The sequence below is a fragment of the Camelina sativa genome, chromosome 9 (assembly GCF_030686135.1).
Source record: "Camelina sativa cultivar CO46 ecotype springtype chromosome 9, ASM3068613v1".
In the NCBI taxonomy this organism is placed as follows: Eukaryota; Viridiplantae; Streptophyta; class Magnoliopsida; order Brassicales; family Brassicaceae; genus Camelina; species Camelina sativa.
The window spans coordinates 17,427,416-17,444,911 of record NC_141888.1 but is presented as its reverse complement, the minus strand read 5'-3'; the positions used below and the strand labels follow the sequence as shown (position 1 = coordinate 17,444,911).

General features: G+C 43.4%; 1 non-coding gene across 1 annotated transcript; it reads right to left on the bottom strand.

Annotated features, from left to right (window-relative positions):
• Window positions 1-16,166: 16,166 nt before the first annotated feature.
• On the bottom strand, window positions 16,167-16,273 carry LOC147938227 (small nucleolar RNA R71). The gene has a single exon (XR_015567610.1). It is a non-coding gene; the product is annotated as a small nucleolar RNA R71 (small nucleolar RNA).
• Between the last annotated feature and the right edge of the window lie 1,223 nt (window positions 16,274-17,496).

Genomic DNA, 17,496 nt, shown 5'->3' with positions numbered 1-17,496 from the left:
CAGGTTGAGGAGGCACTCATGACCATGAAATGCCAAGCTATAACTCATGGAAGTCACACATTTCAGACAACAAAGTCATAAAAGACATCAGTAATTCAAATCTGCATAATGGAACTTGCAGTGGCACAAGATTGGAAAAGGGCAACGCCAATGCATTTGTATTACTGTTAGTTCAAACATACAGGGGGAGTCAATACTAAACCATAGACTGTTTTAATCTGAGGCAGTAGTTTAACGTGATCCTTGTCTAAGGAACCAATGTTTCTTAAACAAAAATGGTCATATTGCATGTAATTGACCTTCAATAACCTAGATTTTAAGAATTACTTTTCTGCAGGGACACCGTTATACTCTTGCTCAAGAGGGAGGATGAGATCACCAACAAATAGGTTTCCATAGTTGAAATCGGCAGCAGAGACTTCACTACTAGAGAAGGTGGTGGAGGTTTTAAGGCTTCGAGCTGTCGTCTGTAAATGCCCGGCAAAGAGAGCTCTGACGACGTTGAGACTGGTGGAAGACGCATTTTTTTCCGGTAAGAAAGTTGCAGACGAATGATAAACTGCAACTTTTTTTTTTGGTTTGAAATCTTTCAAAATTCTACCTCAAAATGTATGATTTTATTAGACATACTTTTCAACTAAAAAAACAAAACAAGTCTCATAGAATCATTCAAAGTACCATTTTAAAAAAAAGTTGTGATGTACTGAATAACTGTAGATTTCAAGTAAGTTTTATAAATGACTGATTGAATAACAAGAGATTGTAAATTATTTTAAGTGATTTACATAAAGTTCAAGTTGAATAACATAGGATTTTTAAAGATTTTTAAAAATCATCAATTGAATAACAAGTCATTTTAAGAATACTCTAAAATCATCTCACAAATCCTCTGCCTCCTCTTAAGTTCAACATTCACTGGCTCATCCTGCTATATTCTCCGTCTTGTTTTCCAAGCTACAGTTCATGCTATCTGGAGCAAATGAAACAAACGTCGCCATGGCGATCCCTCGACCGCAGTGCCTCACCTTGCGAAGATTTTGGACCGCTTAGTCCGAAATAAGATTCTTTCTATACACCGTCTCCGTCTTGACAATCTCATGGATGGACTGCAAGTATGGTTCCAGTCGCGTTCTTAGGGTAGAGCTTGTTTTTTAGATTTCTTTTATATGATTCTTTCAATTCTTTCAAACTCTATTTGCTTAAGGACGCAATTTATTGTACAAAGGTTTTTTTGATTTGAATAAAATTTAGCATTCATTCAAAAAAAAGAATACTCTAAAATCTCTTAAAACACCAAGTTCAATACCCCCTTCTTAGTGTCGGTCGACACCAACTTCATCCAACACTTGTTTTCTTGGTTTGCTTGTATTGTTTGTTGTTTGTTTACATTGGAGTCTCAGCTGCTTGTGTATAGCCCAGTAGATGAGAGGATTGCCTCAATGAGTGTTTATCACAATACTCATGCATCTCAAATTGTGTTTGTGGTACAGGTAATGGCAAAGTTTGTTCGTGGAATCAAGGCGATGAAGAGAAGGATGTTCGAGAGGCTTGGTTGATTGTGGTCTAGCTATTGTTAGGTTGCTAGATTTAAGTCGATAGATCATTGTAGGATGTTGGAATTGGTTATTGACTTTATTGGTTTACTGGATTATTTACTGTTGGATTCTTTATTGGTTTAATAGTATTGTTTGGTTATCCGCTGTTGTTGATTGATGCTAGGTTGTTAGTGGGTGAGACCACTAGAGATTATATTATATTATATATATAACGAAAAGGGAAGGGTTGTTTCATTTTGGTATCAGAGCTCTTACGGTTCTAGGTCTAGGGTTCACTATAGCTTTTGCTGTTGATGTTTGGGGTTTCATGCTTGAGTTGATTATGTGATTTAGTCTATTGTGTGTGGCATGAGGTCCTAGAACATCCTCTTCGAGCCTGTAGTGTGATTCCACGGTAAGTTATGTTTTTTGTGTGTGGTTTAGATTGCTTGCGTAGCCTTTTGTTCATGGTAGTGCAAATGGTTAGAGGCGGAGCTGTTGCAGGTCGTGGACGCGGATGTTGTCGTGGACGCGGATGTGGTCGTGGTAGGGGAAGAGGCCCAGTAGTTAGTGATACCGTGGATCAGAGTGTAACAGCTGAAGACGTCGGCGAGTCGCAGGGCTTCTAGGAGGGACCCATGAGTGTGGCTGGTAGAGGTGCCGAGAGGACCATAGGTGCCGGGGGAGTCGGTGTGGATGGTGTCGGTGCCAGGTTGGCTGGTGCGAGCCCCTGGGGGAGGTGTTGACCTGGTGGGCTTGCTCCCTCCTTGCAGCTGTTTGAGCGGTTGCCAGGAGTTGTACCGGCACAGGCTCAGGTGGTGCCGCCTATGGTGGCGTAGGTGCAGCCAGTGGCTACAGGTGCATGAACTCATTCCCTTTATGTGACCATGCTGAGGGAGATGGGTAACATCGTTACGAAGCGGTTTTCGGGTGGTACTGACCCTACTATTGCGGATGCGTGGAGAACGAGAGTGGAACGTAACTTCCAGTCTCTCAGATGTCCTCAGGAGTTTTGGGTGGACATAGGAGTCCACAATCTGATTAGTGATACTTATGTGTGGTGCAGATCAGTGACTGCAAGGAGGGAGCATAGGGAGATGACTTTGGCTGACTTCATGGAGGAGTTCAACCGCAAGTACTTTCCCGTGAGGCACTAGACTGGTTGGAGGTGCAGTTTCTACATTTATCTCAGGGAACTCGGTCATTGCGGGAGTTGAACTTGGAGTTCAGTCGGCTTCTGATGTATGGGGGCCGACTGAACTCCAAGTTAGGAGGTTTATGAGGGCTCTTTGGGATTACTTAGTGAGTATCAGTGGTCCCTGCAGAAGATTAGATTCCCAACCCCTCCCCAAATCACACGGAATCAATCAATCACACAACAATCAGACAGAGAAAGCAAGCAGAAGAAAGTAAGCCACATAAGCAATCACAAGCAAGCAATTAATCAACACGCAAAACTTGAATAAATAGAAGAAGTTTTTAATCAAGTTTTACTAGGGTCCATATGTGCCGACCTCTAATCTTTTCCCCTTTTATCTCCGCATTACAACCACAAAGGCATGCAACCGGAATAAACCCCAAATACACCGTCGTGTAGCATCAGTCAAGGTAGCAAAACATGACTGAGCTTCTCGTTACAACATGCATAGCTATGCTGCATGCTGCAACGGCTTCACAGGGAAGGTCGGACACATCTCCACTCTCTTAGTGCGCTTATGGCTGTTTGGATCTCCACATCACGAACGCCACACACTAAGACCATCCATTTCTTAAGTTTTAGGTTTATGATCTTAAAGAACCATAAACCTCTACAAACAACAAATAACAACAACAAACAACATGCAACAGCAACAACCTCACATGCAATAGATCCATCAAGCGGATATCCATCAACGCTTGAGATCTACCATAGAATAATCTCACATGCAATAGATCAATCAAGCGGATCTACTTATCCACGCTTGAGATCTACCATGGAATAACCTCACATGCAATAGATCAATCAAGCGGATTTTCTCATCAACGCTTGAGATCTTCCATGGAATAACCTCACATGCAATAGATCAATCAAGCGGATCTACTCATCAATGTTTGAGATCTACCATGGAATAACCTCACATGCAATAGATCAATCAAGTGGATCTATTCATCAACGCTTGAGATCTACCATGGAATCCACCAACGAAAATGCAAAACTTCAAAAAAACTAATAAGAAATCAAGAAGAATGCAACTATATGCACATGCAAGTCGACTCTAGCTTGGGTCTACCAACACCAAACTATATCAAAAATATGCTCTCTGAACTCACAGATTTTTTCAGATCTTCAGCTTCTACAGCCCAAACTCTTCCTCGCTTCAAGACCTCTTCTCGCAGATGAAGCACACACAACTCTCTCTTCTCACACTTAGAGGAAAAACTCTCTATTTTCTTCACTCTCTTCGCCAACAGGCTTTAGGCGTCTCTCTCTCTATTTCTCTCCTCCAAATGAGAGAAATGAGGCTATTTATAAAGAGTGTGGGCGAGCTCTTGTGCCACACGCAGGGGGTTATGTGTCAACACCATATTACTCCTCCTCACACTTGTCCAAGTGTTAGCGATGAGGTGTCATCCTCTCGCTTTTTCTCTCATGCTTGAGTGGGGGAATATTCCTCCCCACTTAGCTCATTTGATTAAACAAATCTCTTCTTCCTCCATGAGACAAAATCGAGTGGAATGAGGAATATTCCTCTCCACTTTCTCTCTTGTGCGATTAAATAATCGCTTAGTGGTTCCTCTACTATTGATTAATTAATTGAGTAATTAATTAATCTCCACTAACTCCACTTTAAATACAATATTTTTTAGCGGATTCCTTCCTGTTTCCCGCAATCTTCCTGGTTCACGGTACTATCTGCATGGACGTCTACACGTCCGTCTCTGTACGCTTTCTTGCGCGTACCGCGTACTCTGGTACGTACTAACTTATCAGCCTGTTGCTCGATTTATTTTTTTCCGGGAATCTCTCGGCAATTCTTTTCTGCTTCCAACTCCCTTCTTTTTTGATCCCTTCCCGGATCAATTCTTTAGGAAATTTTTATCCTGTAGTGAGTGTCACTACAGTGACAGTCTGTAACGTCCCCGAACCGTCTCACCGGCCGTACAAACCACAGACTGGCCCATAGGACTTCACATTGAGGACAACTACCGCATACCAGCCGAGGTTCCACCAACGAATTAGGTTCCTCAGCCAGACTGCCGACAACCGCATACCCGCTACGTACATACGTCAGGCTTTTCAACCCTTGGAACGTACACGGCATTGTGCTGGTGCGGACTAGACCGTACCATTTCCACTTTTCTGAATATATATATGAAATATCTCAATTTATTACTTAAGTAAAATGTTTACAAATCAAACAAATATACTTAAGTGAAACAGTTGGATCCATTAGAAGAAAAACATGTTAAAGAAACATAGGATTTTGCAACACAGCACGAAAAACACCCTATCCAGTTTCTTAAGTCCAACTCTACCCACTTAGTCTTCCCTGCAAGACAAAAACATTAGTGGAGAGGAGTGAGCAATCTAAGATTACTCAGTGAGTTGGGCAACCCTCTAACATGCTATCTTCCCCATCCAACTACCCTCAAACAAACAACAAACAACACGCAATGCGGAAGTGTTAACAAGCTGGCAAACAAACACACACAAACAAGTCTAGGTTCAAACAAGACGCTTGACTCATCTAGACCTTGACTCTAACTTGGCATCCACGCCACATCACCTACAATACTATCAGGGTAGATAATGCTAGTAGTGCATCAAGATGACTTGACCACCCTAGACTTCACACAAACAGGCATCCGCGCCATGACTTACTTAGCCAACCACATCCTAGGGAATCACCAAACAACCTAGGGCCCCTCGATCCTCAGTTCCATCCCAAACACCCATTCTGCGTTGATACCACAAAGGCAACCAACCAGACTTACCCAAATCTTTTGTGTTATTACCCCCATGTAAACAATCGGGTATTAAAGGCTGTATCGTCATGCAGCACTTTGGGCTAGTAGCTAGCTTGACACCAAATTGTCCTTGGTGAGATCCCTCTGGATTAGCTCACTGGACATCCACATCACATATCGGGAACATAGATCGACCTCTAGCTACGAACCAAGATGTTTAACTCGCGGACTAGCTAGGACAAGCACTTAACTCTAAGTCTAACAATACAAAGAATTAAGCACCAAAATATTAACACAAAATCAAGCATGATAACAAGCAACACAACAAGCAATCAAGCAATATTATCTCACACAAAAACTTAAGAAGCAAGAAAACAATCATGCAACTTAAGAATTTCTACTCATGCATGCAACCCTAAACATGCACCCATCCCATTAATTTATCTCCCATGGATAAAATTCTTACCAATTATTTTTGGTTAATTCTCCTCAATTTTATTTTATGCATGCATGTCTTATTACTCGTTTTTTATGCACTAAACTGCATGAAAAAATCCTACCAATATTTTTCTCAATATGCAAACATTTTTTTTTCTCCACAACTTTACACATGCATGCGGCTCTTTCCTCCCTGGAAATTCTTGTATGACTTAAAAAAAAAACTTTTTCCTCCAATGGACTGATCTCCCATCAAATCCATGAGGTTAAAATTCTCAATTCTTGGGCACACATGCGGCTCTTTCCATTCAGGAGATTGTCGCATGGCCTCATCAAGAATTACCCATCCCATAGACTGATCTTCCATCACGTCTATGAAGGTTTAATCTCCTTTAAAATTCATGCAAAAATTTAGATAAATGAATCTTAACATGCATGACACCCCCATGACCCAATTTTAAAGTAAGAAAATTTTTACTAATTTTTCCATTGATCCCCATGATCGAGAAAACCCCAAATCGAGCATGCAAGGCAATTCACACTTGCGGCTGATTTTCAAAAGTCTTTCCCTTAGGTTATCATGCACTTCTTCCCCAAGAAGGCATGAAACCCCTGTAATTCCCTCTTGTCTACATCCAACCCTCTAGATTTACATACAACAAGGAAAACGCAACACACAAGGGCCAATACAAGAGCTAGAAAGCTAGTGTATCTCCAAAAAAAAAACAAACCACAACTCACCTCATTTAAAGAACTTGGCCGATTGAGCTTTACCACACCACGGCGATCTGACAGCACTTCCCTTTGATCTTTAGCTTCTACCTTCCACTTGATCTCCTCTTTCTTCCTTCTCTTGCTTGAAAGTCTCTTGGTTTTCTCTTGAAAGTTTGAAATTGTGTGACATTTGGCAGAGTTTGCTTGAAAGTTTGAGAGAAAATATTTGGCAGAGTTTTAGTGTTTAGAGAGGTTTTGGTCGAAAATGAAGAGAATGAGGGGGTATTTATAGTCCTCTCACTTGACTTCATGGGCTGAGCATGTGGCAAAAATTGTGTGACATTTGTCCTTCTCTTTGCATGCAGGTGACAAGTGTTGGCGGGAGAAGAGATCTCTGCGCGCCTGCATCTCACTAGCTGGCGGAGGAGGCTTGTGATTCCGACATGTGGCCTCTTGAGCGAGCCTGACCTTACCGTTTCCCCCTCGTCCAAAATACGTCCTTCGTCCTTCTCGCATCCGAGGTTCTCTTCCGCGGTATATGGTCCGTACGTCCGTGACCCCATTCCTTCGTTCACGACATTATGTCCTTTGTCCCATGGTTTATTTGATTCGTCCGTCGTCCGTCTACTCGTACCTAACATACGTTCCCGTCCATGGTTCCATGGTACATCGGTCGTCTGGCTGGTACACGGCCATTCCATTTTCATGGTCCGTTTTACATCCTTCTATCCTTTTCTCCTTGGCTATTCTTCTCTTTTTCCATCCTTTGGACCTTTTACCAACGTCCTCAATCATCCAACGTCTAACTCCCTCGTTTGCTCGTGGCTCACGTCTGTTCTTCGGTCATTGACCGCTCCGTGACTCAATGACTTCCTTTACAAGTTACTTCGATCATTCCTTGAGATTTTCCTTTCTCCACCTGTCCGAGTCATTTCCACGTCCTTTGGACGCGTTTTTCTTGTCCGGTCCATACCTCTTGATACATGTCACTACATTCTACCCCCCTTAAAAGAATTTGTCCTCGATCTCTCTCTTCATGATGTCCACGACTTCCTGTCACCTGTGTCTCGCTCTGGACATCTCCGCGACCACTGTTGACATCACCGTTGTAACTTTTACCGATGTAACATTAGCTCGATTGATAAGCGTTAATCAAAAGCTTCTTCATCTCTAGCATTTCCTTGGTTCACCTAGATCCCTACTTCTATCGGTTATGGTTTTCTTCCCATCATACCTCTACTTGACATAATTCTTTCACGTCTGGATCTCCCACTTTCTGGTACATTTTGCTTTCATCATTTGATTCCGGATCCTTCCTTAACTGCTCTCACGACTTGATGTGAACTTCTCCATTCATCCCCTTCAAGTTGGTTCAATGGAACTTCACTTGGTACTTGCGACTTTGCATAGAGTTTAATCGCTTGACTCATTATCTTCTTACACCCTCTTTCTTTGCCACATTATTTTCTTGCACCCTCTTTTAACTTAGTCGATTCTTGCATCAGAATAATATGCCATTTCGATTACTAAACCACTCCCTTGGTTTGATTCTACCTCTTGCCCTTAGCTTGCCTCAGAATTCTCTCTTTTCCCAACTTGATTGTCCCTCCCGGATCAATCATTCGACCCTTTTTCACATTTTGACTTAGCGAAAATGTCTTCTCTCTTTACTTTTCTCTCTCTCTTTTTTTTAAAACCATTTCCTTTGTCGCCTCAGCTACTCCGAGTGTCCTCCCGATCACTCTCGTGCTGTCTCGAGTTTGTCAGATCACGTTCTTGCGGTGTTTAGGTGAATCCTCAATCAATCATGCCAATTCAACACAAGCTCAAACATATGGTTAGTTATGCAACCTATATGCAATCTATACCAACATGCAAGCAATCACACACACAACCACAATCAATCATGCAAAGGGCTAGCAAGCAATCACACAACATGCAAACACAACGAGGCTGAACTTAGCACCACTTCCTTAATATCTTAAACCAAGAGATAAAGGGTTTTGCTTGCTACCAGGTTCAATATCTAGTCCTCAAGACCTATATTACACACCAAAAAGAATAAGTTCTAACCTTCCCCAAAAGGTTTACACATCACCCTATAACATGGTTAACAGGTGCCTAGGGTTCTCTTAAGAGCTTACTCATCCTACAGTTGCACTCACATCGTTCAGGCAGCTAGTCGGTACTTGGTTTAGCCGGTGGGATCACAGAGGTCGAGGTTGCAGGCTCTAGAGCTTCACTTCCACTTGGTCCACCTTCCTCTGTTCTCATGGGTCTAGTCGGACAGTTTTGTCCTTGGTGCCCAAATGCACCACACTCCCAACACACGACAATATCTCCCGGTCCTAGAGTGCACAATCCTGCTCTCCAGAAATAGCAAACTTGCTGTCCATTCTCCACATGCCACACAATAGGCCGTGGTTCTCACTTGAACTTGGAAAGGATTTGTTTCTCGCTTCCTGGCCTGTGCTTGAGTTATAGGCATCCCCCTCAACGGTCGCATCTCCTCACGTCCCGCTGGTCCGATGATATCGTTCATATGCTTGGTATGCTTCTCAATTCCCTGTCCGTGCTCCAATCGGACAATTTCTTTTCTTAGCCTTTCTTCCTCGGCTAGCTTCTCCACTAACACCATCATCGAGTCTCTCAACCTTTGACTCGCTTCCCCCACTTTCTCACAACATGGTTCTTGGTCAGGTACTATCTCCTGGTCTCCTCTATATTCACTTCCAGTGGTTATGTCATGATCCTCTTCGGGTTCACCCCCGACTTCTCTTGCTTCACCTTTCGTGTTCTTGTTCTCCGCCTCTTGTTCTTGATTCCTTTTTGGTTCTGTCCCCGCCATTGGTACTGGTATATACTCGGGTTCCACCTCAGCAATACTCTCATGCTCAATTTCTGGCTCCACCTCGGTCACTCTCAAACGTCTCATCAAGGCCTTATTGCTAATCTTAACTTTAAGAAACATTGGGTCCCATTGACCCATCCTACTTGCCACGTCTCTTTGGTTCTCAATCTGCTGTGCCTCCTCACTCTGATCTTGCCCACTACGAGTTCGGCTCGCCCATGACATTGGGTCAGCCACTGACTCCTCACAGTCTGGTACTGGTACAGGTACCACCACTGGCTCAGGTTGTGCTCCTTCTCCTGTCACTTCTCTTGGTCTCCTTTTCATTTCGACAATGAGGGTTGGCATACCATTCTCAACGCTGGACAACATATCCACAACTTCGAGGTACTCCTCCTGGTCACTACTTGAACTAGGGTGCCCATCACCCGCAGCTTCGTCCGCTCTCACATTGGTTTCACCGCCATTGTTGGTCTCAGTCCCAACATTAGTCTTCGCTCCATCGTTGGTCTCAACTCCAACAGGTTCCTCATCAATATCCCTTATTATTTCGGACAATATCTCACAAACTTGGTTCCTGATCCATTCTCTTTCTTCCTCTGGCACTATATTCGGAACTGTCACGGTCATGCCACGTCCATCTATGGTGATCTGGATTTGACTCGACACTTGGAACCCACTTGAAGTTGCCTGGTCATTCCAACCATCATTCTCGTTCTCATCTTCTCCCAAACACTCGGAAGGATCGGTCTCGACAAACTGGTCCACTTCCTCACCATTCTCTCCTCCTCCCATATACTCGGTAGGGTCGGACTCAGCATGCTGGTCCACCTCCTCCTCATAACCATCCAGCAACCCATTAAGACTCCAATTATCGGGGTCGATAGTCGCATGGGTACTCTCCGACTCAGTCGAAAGATAACCATTATGATGACTTAGCTCATCCTGCCTTGGACCATGTCCCTCTGAACCAATACCGCCATTCAAGCTACCTGAAGACATCTGCACCACAACAAGGTAATTGCTAGTTAACTCTAAGGCTCTCTTAAAACTAAACAAGCAAAAACTGGTTTCTAAATGCTGTGTGCGACTCATTTACTCGATAAAACGTTTGAAAAGCCAAAGTGTACACGAGTTTCTCAACCCGCTCTGATACCACCGTTGTAACACCCCCAAACCGTCCCACCGGCCGGACAAACCGCAGACTGGCCTGGAGGATGTCACATAGAGGAAAACTACCGCATACCAGCCGAGGTTCCACGAACGAATTAGGTTCCTCAGCCAGATCGCCGGCAGCCGCTTCGCTACGTACATACCTCAGGCTTTTCAACCCTTGGAACACACGCGGTGTTGTGATGGTCCGGACTAGACCATACCATTTCCACTTGTCCAAATATATATATGAAAATATCTGGATTTATTACTTATGTAAAATGTTTACAAATCAAACAAAAATACTTAAGTAAAACAGTTGGATCCATTCGAAGAAAAACATGTTAAAGAAACATAGAATTTTGCAACACAACACGAAAAACACCCTATCCGGTTTCTTAAGTCAGACTCTACCCACTTAGTCTTTCCTGCAAGACAAAAACATTTGTGGAGAGGAGTGAGTAATCTAAGATTACTCAGTGAGTTGGACAACCCTCTAACATGCTATCTTTCCCATCCAACTACCCCCAAACAAACAAAAAACAACACGCAATGCGGAAGCGTTAACAAGCAGGCAAACAAACACACATAAAAAAGTCTAGGAACAAACAAGACGCTTAACTCATCTAGACCTTGAATCTAACTTGGCATCCATGCCACATCACTTGCAATACTATCAGGGTAGATAATGCTAGCAGTGCATCAAGATGTCTTGACCACCCTATACTTCACACATGATGTGTCTGCGTTTTTTAGGATTTTAACCATAGTTTTTACACTTGTTTTGAGTCTTCTGTTAAGTCCAAGTGTGCTTTTAGAGTCTTTTTAGTCTTTTGTGAGTCTGTACAGGTTCTAGGTTACTCTGGAAGAAAACTGAGTGTTTTGGGGATGAAAGCAAGCATTTGGAGCTAAAGTGGTTGAAGACCGATCGAACTAGCAGGCAGATGGAGCAAAGGCAGAAAAACATCCGAGATCGGCTGATCCGCATTTGAGATCGACCAGTCCCGTACCCGAAGCAACTTTTCCTTTTATTAAACCGACTTTTAGGGTTTTATTTTACTATTTAAGCACGAGGCTCGACCTCTAGAAAGACAACTGTTATTCTACGCATCTTTTGAGTACTTGTAAGCTTTGGGAGAAGATCTCTTAACCTTTCTAACTCTTTGGAGAAGAATTCTGAACCCTTTTATTTCTCTATGCAATTCAAACATGTTTTCTTCATCTTTATTTGCTGTTCTTTTACTTCTATGTCTGAGTAGTTTTACTATTGGGTTTTGGGTTTCAAAAGGGGGTTTATGATTATCTAAGCTTAGGTTGTTAGATTTGGGATTGATCTTATTTTTCTTCATCTATTGTTGTTCTTAATGCTTAAGCTAGTTGGATCACCTAGATTAAGATCTTAGGTTTAATTCATCGTGGCACCAAAAGTGTTGTAGAGTTGCTTGAAAGAAACATAGGTCAGCAAGGTGGACCTTAGCTAACAAAAGTTGAAGTTGAGGCACCTTGTAAACAAATCAAACTTGAACTTGAATGCTTGCTTGTTTAGCTAGATTCAACAGAAGTTTTGGGTCTAGTTATTTCATTGCATAGTTAGCTAATACTGCGGAAGTAGGTTAGCTTTATAATTGAGATTTGAGTTCAAGAAAGGTGTCTAATGCTTCCCCAATCTATCATCTAAATTTCGTAATTGTATTCCCTAACTGATTCCCTACGCCCAATTTCTTCCCTTGATTTCAAAGCTTTTATTTATTTTTTGTTTTTAATCCGTTACTTGAAACACAAACTTTCTCTTGCCGTAGCTATACTCGCGCTATATAATTTCATAGTGCATTGTTTGGTCTCTATGGATTCGATCCGGAAGTGTTACAACGATACCACTAAATCGTGGTGGAGTACACATTAGGTTTTAATTGACCTTAGATAACCCCAAACAGGCATCCGCGCCATGACTTACTCAGCCAACCACACCCTAGGGAATCACAAACATCCTAGTGAATCACCAAACAACCTAGGGCCCCTCGATCCTTTGTTCCGTCCCAAACACACATTCCGCGTTGATACCACAAAAGCAACCAACCGGACTCACCCAAATCCTCCGTGTTGTTACCCCCATGTAAACAACCGGGTATTAAAGCCCGCAACGTCATGCAGCGGTTCAGGCTAGTAGCTAGACATCGAATTGTCCTCTGTGAGATCCCTCTGGATTAGCTCACTGGACATCCACATCACATGTCGGGAATACAGATAGACCTCTAGCTACGAACCGAGACGTTTAACTCACGGACTAGCTAGGACAAGTACTTAAGTATTGTGACAACCCGTCCCGCGGACCCCACTAGCCCATCGCTAGCTGCCCCAACGGACCGTCCGTGGACCCCACTAGCCCACCGCTAGCCGGCCCAACAGACCCCAAGCTGGCCCTGCAGGGCATCGATCCTAACCCCTCACTGGGCAAATGGAACTATTCATCCAAATCCACAGTAGGTTATTGGTGCATCAGGCGTTCCTCGAACCCTGGTCCCCACCCTTTAACAACCTTCCCACAGGACAAGCTGTCACCAATTAAGCTGCAGATCAATTGGTGACAGCTTGTCCTGTGGGAAGGTTGTTAAAGGGTGGGGACCAGGGTTCGAGGAACGCCTGGTGCACCAATAACTTACTGTAGATTTGGATGAATAGTTCCATTTGCCCAGTTAGGGGTTAGGATCGATGCCCTGCAGGGCCAGCTTGGGGTCTGTTGGGCCGGCTAGCGGTGGGCTAGTGGGGTCCACGGACAGTCCGTTGGGGCAGCTAGCGGTGGGCTAGTGGGGTCCCCGGGACGGGTTGTCACATAAAAATCGATTTTTATTGTAACAACCCGTCCCGCGGACCCCACTAGCCCACCGCTAGCTGCCCCAACGGACTGTCTGTTGACCCTACTAGCCCACCGCTAGCTGTCCAACAGACTCCAAGCTGGCCCTGCAGGGCATCGATCCTAACCTATCACTATGGAAATCCACATCCACCAGTAGGTTATTGGTGCGCCAGGCGTTCCTCGAACCCTGGTCCTCACCCTTTAACAACCTTCCCACAGGACAAGCTGTCACCAATTGATCGATGCCCTGCAGGGCCAGCTTGGGGTCCGTTTGGGCGGCTAGCAGTGAGGCTAGTGGGCTAGCAGTGAGGCTAGTGGGGTCCACGGGACGGGTTGTTACAAGTATAAGTCTAACAACACAAAGAATTAAGCACCAAAATATTAACACAAAATCAAGCAAGATAACAAGCAATACAGCAAGCATCAAGCAATAATATCTCACACAAAAACTTAAGAAGGAAGAAGACAATCATGCAACTTAAGAACTTGATAACTCTCTAATTTACATGTTTTAGACACCCTTTGTCCAGATTTTGCATTATATATACCCTAACCTTAGCATTTTTAGGTCCTTAATTGTAGGAATTTGCATTTAGGCCATTTAGGGTGCTGCATAGTTGCATTTGTCCATTTTGGATTAAAACAGGTGCTTTGGAGCCCAAAATGGGGAAGAATGAGGTAAAACCCGAGCATGTACCCGAAGCAGTGATCGTGCAAGAAGAACAGTCCAAACCTCAACCCGATCAAAGATGATCTAAGAGCCAGAAGAACAACCCACAGCCCTACCCGAGGAACTACCCGACTTGAACCTCGTGCACCGCCTCGAGCAGACCCTCGGGCGGAACTGGGCAGCTAGCTTAAAAGGGTTTCCATATATAAACCCCCTCTTCTTCCTCTCGCCCTAGCACGCCGCAGACCCTCAGAACAGAGACCGAGAGCTTTAGAAAGAGAGAGAGAGCGACTCAAACACTTTTTTCACTTTATTAGGATTCAATTTTATTTTCTTTTGCTATTCCTTTCAATTTCGACTCTGTACTCTATAACTTTTTATCTTAATTTAATACAATGCAATTTTCATCACTTGTGTTTTAATGTTTTTTACCATGAGATCTGAGTAGTGAATTGAGGTTTCTAAGGATGGGATAGACAAATAAGTGTTCTTGATCGGTTAGGATGTCTTAGCTTGAATGTTTATTTTATAGAAATTCCTTTCTAGATTGGTGTTCTTAATGTTATTTTCAGACAGAGAGGTTGAGATTAGATCTAGGGTGTTTTGCCATCGAGAGATGTTGTTGAAATGCTTGAATCAATCAGTGCTAGAGATTTACTCACTTAGCCTAAGAGATTAGATGTGTAAGGAGTTTATTGACAATAATGAATCAAATTGTTATGCCTGCTTGGTCATGTTTCTCCAACGAGAGTTGGGTAGGGGAGTGACTAAGGTTGAATGTTTCTATCACGAGAGTTTTTTAGCAAGATTTAAGAGATTCATTGTCTAGCGAATATTTGCTTGAGGCATGTAGGACATCCCAAATTGGTCAAAAACACTTATGAGTCGATTACCCCATCCTTAGGAGCTTTCTTATCTTGATTGTTTAAGTTTTATTCTATAACTCGACCCCTTACCCGAACTGGTGCTCGATCACCGGCTTTGTGTATACCTTCGAGCTGTTCATCCTTGTCTTCTTGATCCGATCATCCCACCCGATCCTGTACCCGAATTCTTGCATCGAGTACTTAGGTCGTGTGGTTCTTGTTCTTTTATTTACTTTGCTTATCTTAAATTGTTAGGAAAACCTCCACTATTGCTTGGCTTGACTTGCACTGTTCTGATCATATCTTATCTAGCATAACAACCATTTTGATTGATAACCCTTTGTACTACAACTGCATAAGAAATTGATACCCTAGGTGAAAATCCTGTTATCAATTTGGCGCTATTGCCAATTGGTTAAATTTTGTTTGCTATGTTTACGATTTCAGCACTTGCTAGATCAAGTTCTTTTCTATCCGTAGGTTTGGAACTGACTTGTTTACTTTCGTGTTTTTTTGTTTTGCATTTCAGGTATGACCCGAGTACCCACCCGACCCGTCAGTCGATCACCTGGATCAGGTAGACCTTCGTGTACTCACTCGGTTAACTGATTGTGCATGCAAACACGATCCAAGGATAGCCAACACCTTAGTCACATCATCGATAACATCAACAGACCAAGGTTACTCTTTCAACAACAAGTCTAGCAACCGCAACCAACTAAAATTGAGGAGGTCATGAATAATCAGAATGGTCCACCAGCTCCTCAAGAGAGGACCAACATAGGAGCATGAGATGCTCCATCTACTCATACTCAAAGATATGGCATTGTGCCACCTGCTGTTCAAAACAACAATTTTGAGATCAAGAGTAGTTTTATCCAGATGATTCAGAGCAACAAGTTTCATGGACTGCCCAATGGAGGACCCATTGGATCATCTAGATGAGTTTGATAGGCTCTGTAGCCTCACAAAGATCTATGGAGTTAGTGAAGATGGATTCAAACTCCGGCTTTTCCCATTTTCTTTGGGTGACAAAGCACACATTTGGGAGAAATCACTTCCCAAGGAGTCTGTCACCACATGGGAAGCATGCAAAAAGGCATTCCTTGCCAAATTCTTCTCCAACTTCAGAACTGTGAGGCTGCGAAATGACATCTCCAGCTTTGTTCATAAGAGCAATGAGACGTTCAGTGAATCCTGGGAGCGTTTCAAAGGATACACCAGCTGATGCCCGCATCATGGATTCAGCAATGCTTCATTGCTAAGCACACTTTACCGCGGTGTAGTCCCTAAGATAAGAATGTTGCTTGACACCGCTAGTAATGGTAATTTTCTCAAAAAGGACGTTGATGAAGGTTGGGACCTAGTGGAGAACTTAGCCCAATCTGATGGGCACTACAATGAGGAGTATGATCGCACAATACGATCGTCTAGAGAGGATGATGCCAAGTACAAGAGAGACATGAAAGCTCTCAATGAAAAATTGGACAAACTCCTCAACCAGCAGCAACATGTCCATTCCATATCCAAGGAAGTCCAGTTTCAGCAACAAGATGGGGAGAATGCTCAGCTAGAGGATGTGAACTACATCAACAATCAAGGAGGTTGCAATAAAGGGTACAAAAACTTCAAACCAAACCCGAATCTCACATACCGTAACCCAAATTTTGCAAATCCTCAAGATCAAATCTACCCATCCGCAGTCCAAGGACACCAGGGCCCGCCAAAGCCTTTGTTCCAATACAATCAAGGCTACGCTCCTAAGAAACTATATCCTGGTAATTACCACCAACCAATTGCACCACTTGGATTCCAACCACAGCAAGGATCACAGAACCAATTTCAAGAGGCTGACCAACGCGGATTAATTCAGCAGATGATACAAAGTCAGGTATCGGGAGCGATGGACAATGCAAAACGATTCACGGAGATGAGCAACAATATCAATTCTGGGTATAATGACCTGAATGCTAAGTATGATTCTCTCAATACTAAGTTGAGATACCTAGAGGGCCAACACAACGCACAACCAACTCCAAAACTAGGCCAGCTTCTAGGTAAAGCTGTTCAAAACCCAAAGGACTATGCTACTGCCCAGGCAATCTTCCTTGAAGATGTTGAGGATTACCTCACTGAGGACAGCGATGTCCAAGATGGGGAGGATATGGATCTCAGTGGGATGTATGAGCACCAGTATTACTTATCCGAGTAAGAACCTGATCCTTCACTCGAGGAGGCTGATCGAGCACTTATCCGAGAATCGCTAATCGATGCACCACTCGAGGCTGAGCCCGATAACATACCCGACGATGGTGATCGGAAGATCCATCGGGTAGACGTTCAGATGACGGATCAATCACAAGTTCCTGAAACTGAGGAAGGGGAATTAGAGGAAATATTCAGAGCAGCTCTTGATATCCAATTAGATGCGCTTGCAGAGCGTATGTCCAAACGAAAAGCCCCACCTC